Below are 22,084 nucleotides of genomic sequence, written 5' to 3'. Positions count from 1 at the left end.
GACTCTCCCTTGCTTTCTGGCCAGGGGAGAAAAAGCATTCAGCAATCCGAGAAGATTAGGGTTTCACCCTCGGGAACCAGGGTGAATAGTGATATTGGCAGACATCCCTACTGCTTACCAAAACCCTGTCTCTTCTCTGTGGTAAGGTGTGGCCATGTGACTAGTTCTGGCCAATAGGATGTGAGCATGCTCCCTCTGGGCTAGAGTATTTAATAGCTGCTCTGAGACCCTCCAGCTCTACGCTTCCTCTGCTTGGGGGAGCAGGGAAACACACGCTGAGAAGCAAACTCCATCAACTTGGATGCCCGAGTGATGATGATGAGCAGAACCCTCCCCCCTCCCCATGCTGCCATCAGGTGTCCGTGGGAAATAAATCCTTGTTGTTGTTTTTTTTTTTTTTTTAAAGATTTTATTTTATTTCCTTTTTCTCCTCAAAGCCCCCCCATACATGGTTGTATATTCTTCGTTGTGGGTCCTTCTAGTTGTGGCATGTGGGATGCTGCCTCAGCATGGCTTGACGAGCAGTGCCATGTCCGCGCCCAGGATTCGAACCAACGAAACACTGGGCCGCCTGCAGCGGAGCGCGCGAACTTAACCACTCGGCCACGGGGCCAGCCCCAATCCTTGTTGTTTTAAGCCACGGATATTTAGAGTTGTTTGTTACCACAGCACAACATACCTTACTCCGACTGCAAAGGTGGTGCCGTTCCTTGAGCAACAGAAGAAAGGAGAAGGAGCTGAGATGGGAGGTGGGAAAAATGACATTTCTGGCTTTGGAGCTGTGGCAGAACATTACAGCAAAAGGAAATCAGGCTTCGGAGCCTAGCAGGCCTGGGACCAATGTCACCTCAGACACCTACTGTGGGAGAGGTTGCAGGCCAAGGCCCCAGCCTCTCTGACCTGGGCTTCCTCACACATGAAACAGGGAGAGTGGTACCCTCTACCTCATCATCACGACCGTTAGGATAACCCAGGCTGAGATGCACAGAACATCCAAGTGCCCTGTCCCCAGGAAGCACTCAGCAAACGAGTCACTACCCTTGGAAGATGGTCAGAAGGAAGGTAGTGATTGAAGCTTTGAGAGATCAGACATCTTTCCCATCTTGTTCACGAGAATGGTGCCTAGGCACAGTAGGTCTTCACTTTGTATTCACTGGATAGATGAAAGAAGAAAATGTACCGTTATTATTTGCTTTATGTGCTCATTTCCACTCACCAGACTGAGAACCCTTTCACGGGAGGGACCTAGATGTATTAATTTAGCTTTTTCCTCAACGCTCAGTGAATATCAGATCTCAGGAAATTTTCCTTGAAAGAATGGGTTATCCAGGGCTTTAGAAACAGCCAGATCTGTAGACCATTTCTCCCTGACACATCGATACCATGCCCAGCCTTGGTTGTCCAGGAGATCCCCATTTTCCCAGCTAGGTCTCCATTCTGACCTCTGGCATCTCTCCAAGGACCCTTCAGGCCCGAGATCCAGGTGCCCAGAAGTCCCCACCCGGCAGGAGCCCTATCGCCTATCCATTTTCTTCCCAAGGCTGGCAGCATCTTAGATGGCCCCAACGCCTGCCTATGCTCAGACCCCACCTGCGGGTGGCCGGGTGCAGACCTTGGCAGGAGTGGGCTGGCAGATAGTCTCTCTCCTTCCCAGGCAGACGTGTATGGAGCAAGTCTGTTTATCAGACAACGCCTTGTTGAAGCCAGAGGTGGCGGCTTCAGTGGCAGAAACGCCCGTGTTGCCTCACAAGCTGCAGGTTACTAAGATGTGCCCTTGGCTTCAGCGGGCAGATAAGCACCTGCATTGGAGAGCGAGCCCTTGATCACAGGCCGATAAGCTCAGGAAAGGATAAAACAACAACAAGAAGCTGAGCGACCCGCCGTCGGAGGCCTTTTCATGTTCCCACGGGCGTGTTCCTTGTCTTCGCCAACACACGGGGTGATGCAAAAGCTCTGATTTTAATTTAATTTGGTGGTCACGCAATCATGGAACCAGGGCATGTCAGAGCTGGAAGGGACTTTGGGGATTGTCTGGCTGAACTCTTTAATCTTCCAGGTGAGGACACTGAGGGCCACAGAGCTGTAGCGACTTGTTCAGGATCACGCAGCAAAGTTTTGGCAGAGCTCAGACTAAACCCTGGGTCTCTAGACCCCCAGGCCAGTGATCTTTCTATCGCATGGGATTGCTTCACAGGCCGCCACCTGATTCCTAGCCGCATCCTGCAGGTTGTACCCCGGCGCCTGAACAGTCTTCTCAAACAACCCTGATTTACATTTACCTCCACTGCTTGAGAGTCGGACGGCCCTCCGTCATCCTGCTCCCCTACTGCTGGGGTTGGCCGGTTAGCTCAAGGCAACGAGGTCTGATGCTCCAGACCCCAACTATTCCACAGCTTGTTATTGTATATTTGAAAGAGTGAGGTCCAGCTCAGAGAGGTGACTTGCCTAAGTGATACGACTGGAGAAAATGAAACATCTGGGTCTAAAATGTCCAACAGCCTAACTTCGGTCCTTTCTGAGAAGAGTGGATTAAAACCAGGGTGTGCATGAGGTGTGGGTGTGCAGAAGGGCACCTAGACTCTGCATCTCCCCCAGTGGCCTTCTGTGGGGGAAAAGTCCCCATGTGTCACCCCCAGAAGGACAGAAGTGGAGGCTGGCAGCTCCTGCCATATTGAAAATATCGTTGTTCTTAGCAGGCACTCGACAAAAGATGGTTAGATAAAGGAATCCTCAGTGGTAGGATTTTGGTGGGGTATTCACACCTCAAAAAGTGTTTTCAAGCAGCAGCTTACTTATTTTTCTCTATAAAACTTGCTTCCTGGGTTTGATCCGTGAATGGAATGAAACAGAGGAGTGTAGATTTTAGTTTAAAATCATTTCTGGATGAAAGTGATAGATGTATCAGCAACAACAAACTAATAACATCTCAAGATCATAAATATAGTTGGTATGCCCCAGTCTCAAGTTACCTGTGACTACCACATGAAGTCAAACTTAGTTTAAAAGTGGTATCTAAAAATATTTATCAAATACCTGTGTGTCATTAAAAAATCATACAGTAAAGCTCTATTTCTAATGAGACGCAATAGTCCTTTGTCATTCTAGTCCTTTTCTCCTGAGTAAACCACTTTCAATTCTAATTATTTTTTAAAGATTATTGAGGTCTATTGGTTTACAAGATTGTGTAAATTCCAGGTGTACGTCACTATCCTTCAGTTTCTGTATAGATGGCATCGTGTCCACCAGCAACAGTCCAGTTTCCACCTGTCACCATACACGTGTGCCCGTGTACCCCTTCCTCTCTCCCCACTTCCTTCTCCTCTGGTAGCCACTAATCTGTTCTCTTTGTGTTTGTTTATCTCCCACACATGAGTAAAATCGTTAATTCTAACTCTTTTTTTCTTGTTTGCTTTTGTCTGTCCCGGTGTCTATATCTCAGTTAAATATGTTAGTAATCTTACTTTTGGTCGATGGAGTTTAGACATCACAGATCAGCCCCTGCTGGGACAGACGAGGAATTCCTTCATTTAAACCAGCATCCACGTCTCTCTCCTCCAACTCATTTTACACACACACACACGCACACACACGCACACACACTATCTTTTACTTTTTTATTAGTTGCCTTTGAAAATTGAAATCATGCATGCACACACGTTTTATTCCTTTGACTATACACAATAACATTTGATGCACTGTAAGGTGAGCACTTGAACACCCCAAACCTTATCACCTCCTCTCCCGCTTTCCCCTCTTCCACTTCTCATTTCTAACAACTATACTTTTAATTTTATGTTGTTGAGATTGCTAACATTTATTTTCATTTTGTAAACTAAAGTCTACCAAGCTTTGTTTATAGGTGGATTCTAGAAGTTGAAAATCCATGAAGCAAATCGTGTTTACTGTGACTATAAATATTGTTCACTTCACAGCCAAGTGGAGTACTATGATTATTACTATGATTTCTGTCCTTTTCTTTCTTTTTTTTTAGTTTCTATGGTCTTCCTTTATTTTCTTGCTTCATTTGTGTTTACCAACTCCTTGAAGAATCTCACATTCTCAAGAACAAATTCAGATTCCTGGAATCTACCTCCTTTTCACAGGTGACCCCCTCTTCTTCTCCTCCCAACCTCCTCCCCTCTATTCTCCTGGTTCCATAGAGCTGTCAACCTGGGACCTTCTTTTACTAACCTCCTGGGTTGAATACCATCTTTCTCTTTGTTTACTCCCTGGTATTGCACAAGCATAGCCTCCTTAAACTCCCTTATAAATACTTATGTGTCTGATAACATCTTTATTCTCCTCTCACCCTTTAGTGACAGTTGAGCGGGGTATGGAATTCTAACCTGACACTTATCTTCTCTTAGAACTTTGGAGGAATTTTGCAATGTGTTCTTAGGTCCACTGGGGGTAAGGAAAAGTATGATGTTGGTTTTATTCCCCTTCTTTTGAAGATGACCTCTGTAGGAATTTGATATTTCCTCTTTGTCTTTGATGCTCAGTGTTTTTGGACAAAATCTGTTGACAGGATTCCCTCGGGGGTGAGAAGGTGGAGAGCTGAGTGTCAACCTGGGGGACTCCTCTTCCCCAAATCTAGAGGGCTTTGCTCTCAGGAACTGGTGCTTATTTCAGCAGCCCTGGCTCTTCCAATGTAACTTCTTTAAAGAAAAATTATCCATTAAAAAAATATATGGAAATAGATATTTGGCCACTTTTTTCTCTGTTGGTGTGGGGATGGGCAGATAAAGAGTTCAGTTCACCTCCTGTTTTCAGCCCCACTTCTCACGCCCACCTTTTCATACCTGACATTTCTGATGCTGAGTCCTCCTCCTGCTTCCTCTGCTGAAGGCCCCCCCCCCGTGAGTGTTCCGGATGGTTCTGGGTGATGGTTTCTTCTGCTCTGATTCTTCCTCACTCCTCCTCTCTCTCTTTCCATCTCGTGGACATTTGTTGCGCTCCCTTATCTGCTGATGCTCCTCCCCCAACCCTTTGTGGGTTTATGCTTTCCAAAGAACGTTACCTGTTTTAATAATCTCAGAATGGGGAGGTAAGGCATGTACCTGGTCCCATTAACTTTTAATTTGCAGGTTATGGTGACATCTGCCTTTCTGCAGCCTAATAAAGAGACTTGTGCCTTTTACCAGCGTCTCTCTAAGATTTGTGAAAAGGGATCCATACTCCCCAAGTCTGTCCCAGTGGTGCCTGGGCAGGTCAGCCAGTGTGACCCAGCCCTCTGCTCTGCATCTCTCTGCTTGCTCTGTGCAAGCTTCTCTCTGGTCCAACCCTGGAACAGATCCCCTTAGGAAGCAGAGGCAGAGCGGAGGCTGAGCCAAGATTTCCCCACACTCTGGGATGGTGGGAGGGAAGAATAACATGGGGATTAATGCACAGGCATCCTTGGATGGGCCTCCGCAGGCTGACCCTATCCTCAGGGGCCTCACAAGGCCTTCCCTCCTGCTGCCCTGTCTTGGGGTCAGCTCAGAGCCCTCAGTGGGAAGGTCCTTTCCTCACCGGGGAGCCAGCCTACGCCCCTCTCCACCTCCTCAGGGCTCTGCGAGAAAAACCAGCTCTCTCCTCTAGTCTAAGCCTGGCTCTCCTCTCCTCTCCTCTTCCAGGACAGACCTCTTCCCAAAGCAGATGAGAATGGGAACGCCTGCTCCCTCCAGGAGAATCCTGCACGTCTCGGGAACAGCCTAACCCCCTGCTTTTTGAGGGCAATCCTCTCATGCCCACGTGTCGGGGAGCATTTTCCCAAATGCCTTCATTATTCAGACTTGACTCACACCAGGCGGGGCACACGTGACATCCATTCTCCATCCTCCTCACCAGGTCCTCTCCAGGTGATAGTCACGCTTGCACACACTTGATGCCAACTCCTGGGTCTGGACCCTTATCTTGTTGCTGTGTAGATTCCCCCTCTTAAGTTATTATGTCTCTTTCAAGACTGTACCTCTTAACCTCATTCCCTCAATGACATCAGGGCCTTTGCACTTGCCATTCTCTATGCCTCGAAACTCTTCATCTGGAGGGCTTCTGCCTCATCTTGTTTAAGTCTTTGTTAAAATGACCCCTTCTCAACAGACCTTCTCTGATCACTATACTTAAAGTCATACCCCTCCTACACTCCCTACTTCTTTCCTTTATTTGTTTTTCTCTAAAGCATTTAACATCGAATATATACCATAAAACCTATTTACTGGTATTTATTATCTGTCTTGCCAATGAGGGCAAGAATTTTTGTCTGTTTTATTCATTACTGTGTTCCAGAGCCTAGAGCGGTGTCTGGTACATAGTAGCCAGCCCTGGGGGTCTAGTGGTTAAGATCCGGTGCTCTCAATGGCATGGCCTGGGTTTGTTTCCCGGTCAGGGAACCAAACCACCCATCAGTCAGTCGTCTTAGTGTGATGGCTTGTTGTGGCTGTGATGCTGAAAGCTGTGCCACCGGGATTTCAAATACCAGCAGGGCCCCCCATGGTGGACAGGTTTCAGTGGAGCTTCCAGATTAGATAGATTAGGATGAAGAACCTGGCCACCCACTTCTGAAAAAGCTGTCCATGAAAAGCCTGTGAATAGCAGCAGAGCCTTGTCTGACAGAGTGCTGGAAGGTGAGAGGATGGGGCAGACTGGGCAGGGCAGTCTTCTGCTGTACACAGGGGCGCTGACAACAGCAAAGGCGCTCAATAAATACATGTCAAATTGAATATAGAATAATGTGGCTCACAGATATTGTTATATCAGCTGCAGGTCTCTGCTTTAGATCCAGAAGAACCTATTGGATGTTGTTTTTCACAAAACAAAAGTATTTTCTTTCTCCAGGGGTAAATTAAAATCCTCCCATCTTATAAACAAAAAGCAGATTTGTTTGAAGCTTTGACATTACAGACGCCTCCAATCCTGAATGATGTTTCAAAAATCTCAAGACCAATTTTTAGTCCAGGCCAGGGCATAAAGTACGTCTCTCCTCCTCTCCTCCATCCCTTTCACTTCCTAGTTCCTGCCCCACCGATCCAGCCACAGGGAGGCGATGGTCTTTTCCTGTTGTATAAACCTACCTCAATTCACTTTATTGAAGCCAGGACCCATTTGGTCCAGATGCCGAGTGGACCTCAGTATGGGAAGCAGAGCTCCACTGGCAAAAGTGAATTTAAAGGCCAATTTATCATTACTTGCATTTCTCTAAGTTCAGCTGAGGGAGACCATCATTAAAGTCTAAGCTCACCTTCCATATCCTCTTCTCCTCTTGCCACTTCTCTCCCGCCTTGGCTGGGTGACTTCCTAGCAAGCCTTTTGTCCTCCTCTGTAAATGGATGGAGTAAAGGCTTCCCTGCCCACTTCTAGGGTTGCCACAAGAGCAAAGAAGGTTCTGCATGCAAACAAATACTGGGTGGGACTAGCCCTTCCCTCCGGCTGGGGTGTGACGTGGCCAAGGGGGGCCTGGCTGCAAGTTGGCAGACCGGGGCCTCACAGGGCATCTGCTGGTGCACTGGGTGGCCTGGGGCCTGGTTCTCTTGCTCTTGGCCTGGGTGAAGTCAAGGCAACACTGAGGGGTTGGACCAGGTCATCCATCCTTCCTTTCTTAGTATCTGAGGTTCGGGTCTCTGAACCTCAGGTCTCGATGAAAAGGGAAGAGTCACAGAGGGTCTCATGCTGGGCACAACTGTGAAATGTGTCAGGGCCATCACCATGTCAGGGCCAGTGAAGAGAGAAGCTGGGGCAGGAGTTGGTGTCCCCAGATTATGTCCCCTCTCCACTGGCATCCAAGACCAGTCCCATCTCCCAGAAATGGTCAGGGTCCATAAAAATGTAGGAGAAGCTATTACGAGAAGCTTACCTTTGATTATCATGAAACATTATTATTATTATTATTATTTTGGAAAGAAATCCCAACCCCTAAGCAGATAAGGTTGACCTTTTTCAGGGGTCTCAGTAGAAGGGATTTAACTGATATGGGGAGCAACTGGTGTAGAGTGAAGCTGGGGTGTGTGACTGAGGAGGAATGGATGCGGAGAGGAATGGGGTATCCGATGAAAATTCTAGCCAGTGAGTGTCCAGCCAATGGGAGGTGTAGCTGGAGAAGGGTAGGAAATGGACAGCTGAGCTGGGGAAGTGAGTCAAAGCAGGTCAGGTGGTGATAACGAACCAGACAGTAAAGGGAGATGAGGCTAGAGAGGGAGGCTGGGGCTGAATTATCGGTCCCCAGTTGACAACCTAAGGACTACTCTGCTCGGCACCGGGGGGGTGTTTGTGTGTGTGTGTGTGTGTGTGTGTGTGTATTTCCACCTAGTTCACCCTTACATCCTTTGAGACTCTGACTTTTTATAAGGAAGGTTTCCCCGTGGACTCCCCACGTTGAATACGCTCTGGGTTTTATGTCCCCTGTACCCTCTGAGGCTCTGAAAACCCGAGATCAAGTTTCCAGGTATACCAGATGTCCTTTGAGGAAAGGTGGCTTCACAGCTGTTCTTTCTCTAACTCCCACTTAGATTTTTGACCCAACTTTCTACTATCTTACCAGCTGTTTAAAGCATTTAAGAAGATACTTTGTACATTTTACCTGAAGTTTTTTTGTGGTTTCCAGCGTACCTGGCTGGTTTGATTACTGGGAATGGAACTCTACTGTTGGCCGGCTCCATGGCTGGGGCAAGATGCTCTGGTGCTCAGTTTCCTTTCTCCAAGGGTGCAAGGAAACAATTCTTTCTCCGTTAACCTGTCATGAAGATTGAACGATACTAAAGGATGTGATATTCTTGCAACGATGCTAGCTCGCGTTTGTATGACACATTGGAGTTTAAACAGAGCTTTTGCATCCGGTCTCATTTAGAACTCACGACAGGGGAAGAACTGCTGTCCCCATTTCCCAGCCAGACGTCTGAGCTGCACGGAGGAGAAGTAAGTAACCCAAGATCACCCAGTCGGAGGCAGCATCAGGACTGGAAACCAGTTTTTCGGATTCCATATCCCGTTTGCTGTTCTCTTTACTGGTCCATCCTCTGACAAGGAACCACAAACCACTGTGTAAATGAGGTCGATGAGTTTGAGCCCAGCCAGGGATATAAGCAGAGTGGGTGGAGAGAAAGAGCAGTTTCACTGAGATTCCAAAAATGGACTAGGGTCCGGGTTCTCAAAGGTCTGTTTTGCATCGACCCCTCAGCCTGAGAACAGCTCAGGATGACGGTGAAGAAGTCGCCGTGGTTGGGCTGCATCCTTCTCTCTCAATCAAGGACTAGGTTAACTGCTCAAGATGAAACTCGGCTCCTTGTCACAGATATCTGGTTACGGAGGATTAGGGAGGAGGCTCCAAACCATGCACTTGCTCTCCCCTCTCTTCTCTGGGTCGAAAGAGATGACACGTGGGATTTTGATGACTCCATGGAAGAGGAAGGCAACTCTGTACATGGAGCTACCTTAATAAACAGAGAATTTAAGACTGGAGTAGGAGAAGCCTGGGTCTTAATCAATCTATATGAGACCAGTTCTCCTACAGACACAAGAGCAAGTCTCAATTCTTTTAAGACTTAATTTGCTCTTTTCATGTTGAAGCAGAAATGAGATGCAACTGCCTATCCACCAGCGCTGAGAAATTATTTATGAAAGGACAAATTCCCCACAAGGCCTGGAGAGAAGGGGGCAATACGAGGGGAGCAAAAGGAAGAAAGAAAAGAAGGAGGGATGAAAAGGCAGCCAATAGGCCTGATGCTTGACACTAAAGGCTTAACATCAAATGCAGCCAGAAATCCATTTCCACAGTTTTATTGGCCATTCCGGACGCCTCATTTCAAAGGGAAAGATTTGAATTCAGAGACATCACGTCCCCTTTGTTCTCTTGCCCTCCAGCCTTTGGAGCCAGTGTGGACCGTACTACAGGGAGAGGGTGAGATCAAAACCCCTCCGCTCAGCTACCTGCCCCCAGAGCTGGCCCTTGGCATGCTTAATGGCATCGGCTCTGCTATAGACTGACAATGCCCTGTCAATTATAATCATTTATCTTGGCAAGCAGAACATCTGAACACTTAAAAGAGCAGGGGTTCAGCCGGCCCAGAAAAACCAGAATAAAATTATACTGCCTGGTAATCAGAGCGAGAGTATATTGCTCACGTAAAATTTTACTTCAACTGTCAGAGGGACCCATAGGATTTTACGTCTCATTTTCTGCCCATAGGCTGTTTGCGGTCCCATTTGGGTCACTTTCTGCTAACTCTGACCTTAGAGGGGGTTTGTGGAGTGGTGGAGGCTGGGGTCCGGTCAGTGGAGGCCACCGGGTGCACAGCAAAGGAGTGGGGCGTGTTGTCATGGCTGTGTGCTGGGGACACTGGGATGGGTGTGCAGTGGCCCATGATGTAGGAAGGACAGGGTTAGAGCGGATTCCTGGTTCTCCCACTTCCTGAGTGTGGACACGTGGCTCCGCTGTCTTCTAGATGATGGAGGAAATAGAGAAGGTCTCTATTCTTAGGGCACCGTGGCAAACATACATTTCCTCCATCTCGCATGGTATTATCAACCCTGACTTTTGGCTGGGCAGATGTCCACCCAGAGGAAACCCCTGCCCCTCCTGGGATCAACTTTGGGGGGAAGTGGCCAGAGCAGCCCTGGATAAGCTTGAGGGGCCAGCAGAGAGAACCTTCCTTCCTCCTCTGCACGGGATTCAGACTGGAGCGCCAGGCCCCACCGGCTGCAGGGCACGGCGTGGCTGGGTGAGGGACGTGTGGGCCTCACAGTCCTGCAGCCTCCCGCATGCCACCTGTCTGGGAAGCTTCTGGAAGGACCTGAGTCTGCTGAGGTGTGGGGGGATGCTGACTGAGGGCTGCAGGACCCAGCAGAGCCTACACCTAGAACAGGAGGACCTCGTGAATGGAGAACACAGGAGCCAGCTAGCCATCGACCTCAGATACCCAGCTAAACCAAGACGGAAGCTCGCCAAGGCCAGCGGACACCGAGGACAGCTGTGGGCAGTGCCCATCTTCCCCTGCAGCCAGAATGATATGTGCTCCTCTTCCTCTTTGCCCCTCAGGCCTTTCCTGGAAAGGCGGAAAGGGGAAAACGCTGATCAGACTGGGTGCTTCGCTCAAGGTGCTGGTTAAATGAGACGACACTGAGCTGTCACAGCTGACGGCTTCGTACATCGACAGGAAGGACGCCCCACAGCTAAGTGAGTTCCCCCTGCACCGCGGGGCTTGGCCTATGAGCATATTCAGACCTGCCACATCGTTCTTGTTTGTCTGCTGCAACCCGATGAGGTAATTTCAGTAAATAATGTAAAAATAGAACCCACCTGCGGCCAACCAGGAGCGCACTCCGCTTTCTGAGCGGCCGTTTCCATGGGCATTGACTGAGCTGCCAATAGCCTGGCTCTCGGCCAGGCACAGCCCGCACAGAAGCAGCAGCATGTGGTACTCTGTCGGCGGTGGATGGGCGACAGGAGCCAAGATGGGTGTGTCCGCCCTGGGGTCTGGGGCTGGGGTGGGGCTGGGATGAGCTCTACCTTGCAGGAGCTGGGAGGGGCAGTCTGGGCTGGACTTTTGAGGGCACACTCCACGGCAGGCCTTGACCTGGGCTGTCTGGCATCCGCCATGTCACCCTCACCGTCCTGGCACAACGCGGGGCGAGGGGACTAACTGTACTTTACAGTCGGAGAAACTGAGGCTGGAGAGGGCAAGGCCTCCTGGCCCGTGAGTGACAGAATGGGCAGTCTTCTTCCGCTCGCCTGGGAAAGCCTTTTGTTCCTTCTCCCCCTTGGGCCCCCATGGCCCAGCCCCCCAGTTTTCAGTGCTGTGGGCCAATTTACTGCAAGATTTAGCTGTGGGCAGCTGTGTCCAGCTGTTTAGGAAAAGGGCTTTATGAGGCCAAAACATTGGCCTCCCCAGGCTTACTGGATTTCTCCCTTGTGCTTCTGCCCATGAGGGGTCCTGGCAGCTGAAGCTGGACAGTGGGGCCTGGGCGGAGGTGGCGCTCAGCTTTGCTCCCTTCCCAGCTGGAGCCCTGTGAGGTGGAATGGGGTCTGGGGTCAGGTGCCCTAAAGGGTGATTTCTGTATTAATTAAGGCAATGACATACCTAATTCACAGGGCTGCTGTAAAGCTTAACAGAGACATGATTCGATGAGAATGGGAAGTCACCCCGTAGACAGAGTCACATTGCCCAGGGAGGTTACGTTCCCTGGCCAAAGTCACACAGCTCTCTGTGCTCCCACCTCACTCTTCTTTCCTGCACACTGACTTTTGAGTCCTCAGACATGAAACAGCTCGCTCCCTGGGACCTTTCTAATAACATTTCCTTTCTCTAATTCATACATCACAAATGTACTCCATAAATTAAAAAAAAAAAAATCATACAGCCGGTAGGAATGAATGAGCTATTGTAAAATGACATGAATAGGAATTAAAATCTCAAGCTATGTTTTTCTTTTCGGGGGGGGGCGGGGCGGACACTAAATCTCTCAGTGGCAAGCAGGGCGCATTATGTCACAGAGGGGAGGGAAGCTGACGCCCGGGTGGGAACAGTGCCCTTTGAGAGGGTGAAATGGGAGTGTCGAGGTTTGTAATCATGTTCCCCAGAGATCGTGTGGAGCAGGCTGCGGAACAAGGGGCCTTCTGTGTGGGGTCAGGCAGCCGGGGGAGCAGTGTCAGCGTCGTGCTGGCCACAGACGGGGCTTTGGGAAAAGAGCTGGATGCAGACATTTCTCCTACAGCATTCTCCCTCCCTCCCTTCCTCCTTCCATCCTTCCTTCCCTCCTTCCTTCCTTCCTCCCTCCTTCTTCCCTCCCTCCCTTCCTCCCTTTCTTCCTTCCATCCTTTCTTCCTCCCTCCCTCCTTTCCCCCTCCCTCCTTCTCCTCTTTTGTCCCACCACCTGCTACAGCCCAGACATGTGCAGAGCGCTCTGTTAGTAATACGACCATCTGAGGATGCTCTAAAGCATTGGGTCATTGCCCAAGCTGCCCCCTCTGCTTGGAAGGACCCTGTCCCTCAGCCCTGACTGTCCAAAGTCCCGTCTGTCTTCTTTCCACGTCATCTGAAACCCCTGCTTCCCCAGGGAGCTGTCCTGGCTCGCTCCACTTTGAGTCCTTCACAGCTGAGAGCCTCAGCTCGTACCCGCCGGGCGATGCCCGCCACGGGCAGAAGACACACGTTTATTCTCTCACGTAACCCTCCCCACACGCTCTCGTGGCCTCGTGGTGCTGGGTTAATAACACAGTTCTGGAGCCTTATCTGATGCATGACTATTGCTGATGGAAACTTCTCCAGGAGCGGGTGGAAGCGCGCCCCGTCTTACAGGCAAAGTGCCGGAGGCGCAGAGTACAGAGGCTCGGGCGGGAGGGTGGGATCCTCAGGGAGGGGCAGAGGCAGGATATGGACCCATAGCCATGGACTTCCAGCACTCCTGTTCCTCCACCTCTCCCTCCCAGACACCAGGCCCCCAAGAGTCCTATTTGACTCTGTTTTCCCCCTTCCAAGGGTCTTGTTCCAGAGTGATCTGCAGACATCCGGCAGTGAGGGTGGGAGGGAAGATTGTGTGACTTGAAGTCAGACAGTCCTATCTCAACTGCCTCTGAACTTGTATTAATAAAAAGCCTCGTCTGGCGCTTGCTGGGGGGCACACCCCGTTCTAAGAGCTTACAGACCAAGGTTCCCCACATCACCTATGAGGAAGGTACTGTCACCGTGTGCCTTTTCCAGATGGGGAGACCAAGGCACAGAGAGGCAGTGTCACTTGCCCAGGCTCACACAGCTGGCCTTGGCAGAGCAGGGCTTCCCTCTCAGGCAGCCTAGCTGCAGCATTGGTGCTCCTAACCCTGAAGCTGTCTCTGGGGCGAGCATCTGGGATGAGCCTTAGAAACAGGCAGGGGAGGTGCAGGGCACAGAGAGGGTCCACGTGAGAGCTGGCAGCTTCTGTATATTACTCCCCTCCCCTCACTGCAGTGGGAGTCCCGCTTGGCCAGGGGCAAATCTGTTGTCCCCATTTCCCGTAGCCCCCAGAACGAGGCTGGGTGTGAAGTTGCTGTTCAGGGTGCCGGGTGCATTGAACTGGTCTTGAGCCTTATGTACCATCATCGTGTGCCCAAGTCAGGGGCAACTCATGTCACCCTTGCGGGGTCCTGCCAGGAGCGAGTTCTTGGAGGCTGTGGTCAAAGGGCGCTTGGCTGCTGGGTCTAAACAAAACAAAGCAAAACTCTGCCAAGTAAAGAAAATAACCCAAAGGTGAAACCGACTGTGAATTTTGTTAAATCTACAGCATAACTTCCCTGTATTATTAAAAACTCCTCACTTCATCCTCACACTTCACCATTCTGCAGAATATTCTATATGATGAGTGTTTTTCTGCGTTCTTAAGCAGCACATTATTGCCGACAGAGTTTCTATTTTATTATTAGAACAGTACTGCCGTGGAAATTCTTGGGCATAAATCTTTGTCTTTTGGATAATCCAAAGGCAGATTCCCTCGAAAGGATTACTGGTTCAAAGGAAATTCCATCAGTTTTAAACACACATGACTGTCTCTGAGGTTTGGAGACAAATTCCTGAACTCAACCTAGTGGACGTTAATGGAACATTCCACAGAAAGAGAACCTACACGGATTAAGTGCCTGCAAAGTGGCCTTGTATTGCATTTAGCGCGACCCTGAGTTCTGAGAGGTGGGGACTCATATTCCCATTATATGGATGGGGAAGCTGAGGCCTGGAGGCCAAACCAACTTGTCCAGGGTCGCACAGCAAGATGTGGTCAGAGCCCAGGTCTGTCAGGTGGAGGAGGGACATTGTTGGTGTGAACGCACCTGTGAATCTGTGCATTCAGGTCCCCATGGCCACTTGGAGCTCCTCTGTCTCCCAGGCACGTGGGACCCGAGTATCTGGCCCTTCATTTGCTCAATGCCCAGGGGGAGCTGTGGACAGAATAACCGAGTCACCAAGGACACACCCCCTAGAGAGCAAAGGACTGACTTTCCCCCAACGTGCATCTTTTTATTTTCCTGTTGATTCTATGAAAATATTTACGTTGTAATTCCATACCAACCAAGAGCGTGTTGCCTCGGCAGCCATCAAACCACGCTTTTCTTGAGCTCTTCATTAGTGGCTCCCTGTGTCTTCCACTTTTTTGATCTCATTTTCTGTGCATCAGATTGCTGGAGAATGCTCCCTTCACGTGCACTGCACCGCGTTGGCAAGACCAAGTCCATCCTTCAAGAACCATCTCCTCCTCCTTCAAGAAGGCGCCTTAGCGAGTACCCCGTGCTCTTGATGGGCGGCGCAGTGTCTGTCCACCGATGCTCGCTAACTCCCTTTTACTTAGTTGGAATTCATTTGTTTATTTATCTAATTATTCATCCACAGTGGTCAATTCCATTGTAGGGTCTTGGAGAAGGCTCTCCAGAGAAAGGGACAGCTGAGCTGGCACTTATGGATAAGTCAGAGCTTCTAGGGAATCCTGGGTGAACGATGACCTCCAGGCCTTCCACTGGCCCTATGGCACTTTTATGTGAATCAGAAAATCTCACCCCTTTGGGCACTTTTGTGCTGTCAACAACCTCCGCAACCTTACTTGGTGGGCCTGCGGGTCAGCTTCTTTCCTCTGTCATCTCTCAGCACACATCCCAAACTTCTTTGTGGCCCCTGCCACGGAGGCCACTGGGGCTACGTATTTGGTTTATGAGCTGGTCTCACCCGTTTAGATGGCGGCTCCTTGAAGAGAGACAGTACCTTTTACATCTTTGTACCACTCAGGTCCTCACGGAAAGCAGCACTGGAAACATTAGTAGAACATTCCTAACATCAGAGAATTTCATCTCACTTATAGTGGTTCCTAAAGGCCAGGCCAAGGACCCACTACTTCAGAATTATTTGGGGGAAGATTTAAAAAAATACGCCCACATGGTTTCAGTCTCGGAAGCTCTGATTCCGTGGGCCTGTGATCTGGGCTGAGGGTCATGCGTCTTTAAACATTGCCAGCGTGTGTCTGATGATGATAACGAATCCTGATGGGGCCATTCGCAGTGCCAGGCAGTGTTCTAGTGTTTGCACTATAACGTCATCTCAGTTCATGCTGTGACAAGCACACGCGGCAGAGAGGATCCCAGAGTTCTGCAGATGAGGAGACAGACTCATGGAGAGACCAAGTGACCTACTTGAGCTTGTCCAGCCGGTAAGCTCTCAGGCCACGGTCTGAACCCAGGTGGACGGAGCCCGGCGCCCACGAGCTTCAGTGCTGTGTAAGACCACTCGTCCCAGAACTTGGGATCCAGGAAATCTGAAAACAGTAGGTGTGAAATGGTCCTGAGGGCTGCTTCCTTTGGACGGCCCATTTTAGTGATGGAAGCACTGAGTTCCCCAATGGTCCACAGACTTGTTCAAAGCGTCTCGTGAGTCAGCCATGGAACTGGGCCTGTGAGCACCCACTGCCCAGCCTCTAGGGCTCTGTCACCAGCTCCTGGTGATGTTTTCCCACCGACAACAGGCCAGTCCCTGATGATGGTGATGATGATGATGATGATGATGAAAGTAATCATCCCGCCACATCTGGCCAGCGTTCGTTGCACCGTGCTCTGTGTACCATGTGCTTTCTGGGCACGATCTCTGCTGAATTTCTCAATGCCCTTGAGAAAAACATCACAGCCTTTCTTTCAGGGAAACAGAAGACTGACAGGCAGTGGTTCTCAGCTTGGGGGGAGATTTTGCTCCCCTCGGGGGACATCTGGCAGCGTGTAGAGACATTTTTGTCGTCACTACTGTTTGGTCAGGAGGTAGGGAGTTTGCCACTGGCATCCAGGGAATGGAGGCCAGGGACGTGGCTCAATGCCCCCCACTGCCTGGGACAGCCCCTCACGCCAAGCATTATTGGCCCCCAAATGTCCACAGCGCTGAGGCGGAGAAACCTGCTTGCCGTGAGGCACCCTCAGGTCCTCCTCGCTTGGTCTCCAAAGGGAGGGACGGGAGTGGCAAAGCCATCGAGTCCGTTTCCCAGCCAAGTGCCCTGCCAGGTCCCAGGCCAGGGCTCCCACTCCCGACCCCAGCTCACCTGTGCATAAGGTGGGCCAATGGCGCCTACCTTGTGGGCCCTTGGAGTGGATGCTCCTGTACGCAGTGTCCACAGCCCAGGAAAACCCTTGGAAAGGTGGCGGTTCTTACTGTAAGTAGGATAAGAGGCACCAGAGGTGAATTCCACCGGTCCCCTCGGAGGCGTGCGTCACCTCGAGCAGTGACCTGCTTGACCTGCCGTTTCCTCATCTCGTCAGTGGGCACCATGAGACAGCCACCTCTCAGGGTCGATGAAACAACCGGCATGGGCGTGCTGGCTTAATTAATTAGGTCCTAACATCAGTGTCGCCTGGCCGCTCTACTGAAGTGGAGGGCCGGAGGGCAGGGCACCACCCACTCCTCCCCCAGCCAAATGGACAGATCCAACAGGTGGGGCAGGAGAGAGGGCGGGGGAGGGGGAGAGGGAGGCCAGGAGCTGCAGATGGAGGAGAGCGAGGACGTTGGGTAACCAGCCGTTGGCAGCAGATGGAAGCGCTCCCGGTGCTGATAACACCCTGAGAGAGCAGGAAGGGAGGGAGTGCTGCGGGGGTGGGGTGGGGTGGGGCGCTGGGATCAAACCTGCCACATTTTAATTCGGAACCAGTGCCCCAGGGAGGGGTTTAGACACAGTTGGGCTGCTTTGTACAAACAACCTCTCATCCCCAACAGGACAGCTGTCAGGGTGAGTCCTGCACAGGCCCCGTCTCTCCCCCGGGAGAGGGAAGGGGCGGGCGGGGTGGCTGGGGGACAGGGAGGGTGCACAGCCCCTGAGACAGGCTCCAGGCCAGCCAGCGGTGTCCCCTGCTTCCTGCTTCCTCACTGCAGGCCGGTCTGGGCTTTGACCCCGTTGCAGAGGGAGGCGCGGAACCCAGGGAGCAGAGAGAGCCCATCTCAAATCCCACAGCTGCCGGGGCTGAGCCAGCTGCTGGATCGAACGAAGACCCCTGTTCCTTCCACGGCCTCCATTCTAGGGTGAAAGGACATGCTCCTGGCATGGGGCCTCATCCATGGTAGGTGCTCAGTAAAAATGAGTTGCATGAAGCTGCAGAATGACGGTGAGGGGAAGCCGACAAAGAGGGACAGAACAAGGATCACAGGAGGCATAAGAAGGAATAAGTTTAATAAAAACTTACCACTGCAAACTGGAGAAACGCCAAGAAGATATTTTCTCCAGTGATTTTAGGGCTTTGTTTCAGCTGTGTCACGTTAGATCAGACTGGGCTCCTGGCCCCTGTGGGTCCCCTGTAACCTGGAGATGACGACAGCTACCTCACCCCTGGGTGGGGACAATAATGAAGAGAGAGAGCAGATCACAGATCTTGAGAACAGCACTTGGCCTCCAACGGGGCCCTCCTTCGCTCTGCTCACTCTTTCCTGAGGTCAGAATGGGGTACAATGACCACCCAGGCTCTTGGCCAGGAAACAAAATGAGTTTCTGGCGCTGGTTGTGGTCTCGAGGACATGTGGGGTGCCCTTCGATCTCACAGCACAGCCGCTCCCCACGCGGCCCCCAGGGTGGGGCCGTCAGACAGACACCAACCGACAAAGAGCCCCGAATCCTAGAGCGTGTTCTCTTGCCCTTCCCTCCCCGAGGCTGATTCAGTCCTTTTAACAATGAAGACACGTGCTTTGAGTCAGGCTCTGAGTCAGAACACGGCGGTGGAGAAACATTCGCTTCCAGGTTAGATGGAGCTGAGGTTAGAGCATTTACTTCATCTGTGACTCAGTTTCCTCATCTGCAAAGTGGGCAGTAAATATTAAAAAGACAGCATATAAAACACTGAGCACGAAGGAGCCAGTCGGTACACTGCGGCTGCTGTCAGAGGCATCATTCCAGAAGCATCCATCCTACTCTCTGGAAAAGGCAGGACGCAGCTCCCCAGCGCTGAGGAGGCCTGCGTCCTTGTGGCCATTTGGGGTTTTGGTTGTGAGTGGGTCCTCTCCTTGGGCTTTTGAACAAATAGTTCCCTGTGATCTTAGCTGCCCTCTCTCCCCCGGAGCACAATTTCAAAGGATTTCTCCATTGGGCTCCAGCAAACCTCAACCATCTTTGTGCACAAACACCCACCCAGGCTATTTGTCTGGGTCCCGAGTGCTTGGCACGGGGCCCAAGAGAAGCCTTCAGAGGGAGCGCTTAGCAAAGAATGCTGGCATTCAGGTGGCGTTGACTGTCCGCCGTGGACGGCCCCACCCCTGTACTCTGCCTGGGGCTCTTGGCAGCCCAGGGTAACCACAAGACAAGTTTTATCATCTGTTAAACCTGTCGTTTGGAAAAAAAAAATGACTTCAATAAAATATTTCTACAATTATAGTCCATTTTAATTAGGTGTGTGCCACATAATTATAGATTAAAAAAAATGTATAGGGTTTCAAAACCCAGCACCCTGACCATACAGAGTTAGCTGTTCTCCCGTGGAATTTCCAGCTGAATTCTCCACCTGAGGGGCTGCTGCGTAGCTGAGGGGGCTGCCCCCTCTTTGACTTGGCGCAATTCCCTCCTTTTCACCATTCTTTCTACTTTCATCCGGGACCTCAGAGTCCTGTGGGAGCGGGGTATGGATGGCAGCTGGCCCCTGAAAGCCTGGGAGGTCCATACTGGGACAGAGGGAAGGCTGGGTGACGGTAGGCAGTGTGGCAGTGGGCGGACGCCCTGGACTGGGACACTGAGGTCTGGGGTCTCCTTCTGACCACATCACAATTTGCTGGGTGATCTTGCGTGCTTGTTTTCCCTCTCTGGGCTTCCGTTTCCCATCTTTAAAAGAAGAGCATTAGACCATCCTTTTTCAGAAAAGTTTTCTGGGGAGAGGGAAACCCACTTCTCAAGTTAAATTTTGAAAGAAAAGCCAATTATGCAAACAGTTAAAAATGGAGGTGCTTGGGGCAGCTGGGATGTGGCCCGAACCTTCTCTGGGGCCCCTGTAGCACCTTAAAAGCAGCAAAGTTTGAAAATGGCTGGACTAGATGATTTCTGAGCTCCCTTCACAGGTAGTTTGTTTGTTCAGCGAAGATTTCCTGAGCGTCTGTGACGTGTCAGCCCTGCTCTGGGCCTGGACCCACGGCGGGGAACCCGGCTGGCCCTGTCTTGGTCCGGGTCCTCAAGGGGACTTCTGGTCCCGTGGAGCACAGACCAGGACACGTGCGATGGCTGAGCACATGGGTCTCTGCACACCGTCCTCTATACGTGCCTTGGAGTCCTCGGAATCACCTTGTGTGGGGGTCATGACCCCACTTGGCTGTGAGGCGCACCCAGGATAGGAAAGTCGCCCAAGGCCCGCAGCAGCTCAGAGGCAGTTCTAGAACTGAGCCCGAGATCCTGTGGCTCCAGATCTCAGGACCTTGACTGGGACACCCAGCCTCCTGCCTCTGTTTGCTAACTGGGCAGCCGCCAGCTGAGGTGGGGGTGCCCGCTCCACACCTTGAGTCTGCGCCACCCCATATTTGCCTTGGGAAGTCTCCCACAGCCCCAGGACGCTGCCCACGGGGGAGAGCTCTCTGGTCACCCCCTGCAGGAACTGGCTTCTGCCCCCGTGCCCTGAAGAACCTCAGGTCTCCTTTCTCTACCTCGGGGAACCCCTGTCTTCCTTGTCATTTGCTTCCTGCAGTTCCCGGCTTGTCGCCTGCAGGCGGCTGAGAGATGCCAGAGGGGCCACGTCCTGAGAGCTGTACCCTACGCTCTCAGCGGAGTACAAAGCTTTGTACACAATCGGAAGGGAGCTGTTTCTTGAGTGAATATACAGTCACGCGTCGATGAACGACAGGGATATGTTCTGAGAAATGCGTTGTTAGGCCATTTCACCGTTGTGCAAACACCGCAGAGTGCACTTACACAACCCTAGATGGTACAGCCTCCCACACACTTAGGCTCGACGGCACTAATTGACTAATTGACCACCGTCACCCACTCGGTCTGCCGTTGACCGGAACATGGTTACTCAGTGTGTGACTGTCCGTGTGAGTCAGTGAGTGAATGAAGTGATCGAGTAAATGGATAAATGGACGAGCGGATGGATGGATGTATTAATAAACACATTAATAATGTGAGTCAATGGAGAAATAAATGGATGGATGAATGGGAAAACGGAAGAGCAGATGAGTGAATGGTGGATGAAGTAATGAATGAGCAAGTAAACAAGGGAATCCGCACCTACATTTATATCTGTATCTGTATCTATATCTCTACAGAAACTAGCTCAAGTCTGAATGAACGACTGAGCGAAAAAGAAAATGAGTAAAATAATTTAAGCTGCAATAAATTTAGGAACGGATGGATGGGCGAGTGAGTGAACTGATAAGTGAGCCAGTGCACAGATAACCTCCCTCCTTAATTAGCTGCTCCAGCGCCCGCCGGGCTTCTCCAGAACCAAGCTGGGCCGAGGCACGCTCGTCATGGGAAAGCTTTGTAATGACGGCTGCAAAATCCACCTGAAACTCAGGGAAGCTTCGCAGACAAGTCCTGGCCCAGCGGAGGCCGGGAATGACAAGAGTGGGCACCTCTTGTCCGCAGGCTGGCCTGGCTGCAGCCCTGGCCAATGACTCACCGACTGCGAAGCTTTCCAGGACTTTGCTGAGTTGCGTGCCCAGAGAGGTTCTTGTGTCTAGCCCAGGGAAATTCCGGGAGCCTGCGCTTAGCCAAACTGCGAGGTGGGGGCGGTGGGGGCGGTGGGGGTGGCAGGGTGCAGGAAAAGGCGTTGCTACTTTTTTCTGCCATCACCCAGCTAAGAGAAGTCAAATGATTTCCAGAAAATTCTAGGACAAATGTTTGCCTTAAGGCTCAGGACTCTGGTGCCAAGTTTCAACCCAAGCAAAACCTTCTGGGTTTCGGAGTCATGTGAGAGAGGAGCAAGAAGTGGAATGGAAATGGTCATGGTGGGGCAGGGAAGAGAGAAGAGGCCAAGGGCAGAAATGTGGAGTGTCCTTTGAGGACTGAGGCCCTGCCAGGTGGACCTGAGGAAACAGTTAGTGAGCTCTGCCCACTGCGAGGCAAACTCGTGTCAGGGTTGCAGTGGTGAGTGATGCTCTGAGGGCCGTGAGACGGCCTCGCATCCCCCCAAACTGGGGTTCGAGTGTGGATCCACCTACTC

General features: G+C 51.2%; 1 long non-coding RNA gene across 1 annotated transcript; it reads right to left on the bottom strand.

The window, feature by feature from the left end:
• Positions 1-12,858: 12,858 nt before the first annotated feature.
• LOC124230696 (uncharacterized) lies at positions 12,859-19,277 on the bottom strand. Its single transcript, XR_006886275.1, has 3 exons — positions 18,137-19,277; positions 14,768-17,113; positions 12,859-14,143 (listed from the first exon to the last, which is right to left on the bottom strand). It is a non-coding gene; the product is annotated as an uncharacterized LOC124230696 (long non-coding RNA).
• Positions 19,278-22,084: the final 2,807 nt, after the last annotated feature.

The sequence above is a fragment of the Equus quagga genome, chromosome 20 (assembly GCF_021613505.1).
Source record: "Equus quagga isolate Etosha38 chromosome 20, UCLA_HA_Equagga_1.0, whole genome shotgun sequence".
In the NCBI taxonomy this organism is placed as follows: Eukaryota; Metazoa; Chordata; class Mammalia; order Perissodactyla; family Equidae; genus Equus; species Equus quagga.
Note: the sequence above shows the minus strand (reverse complement) of the source record. Positions and strands in the feature narration are given on the sequence as shown.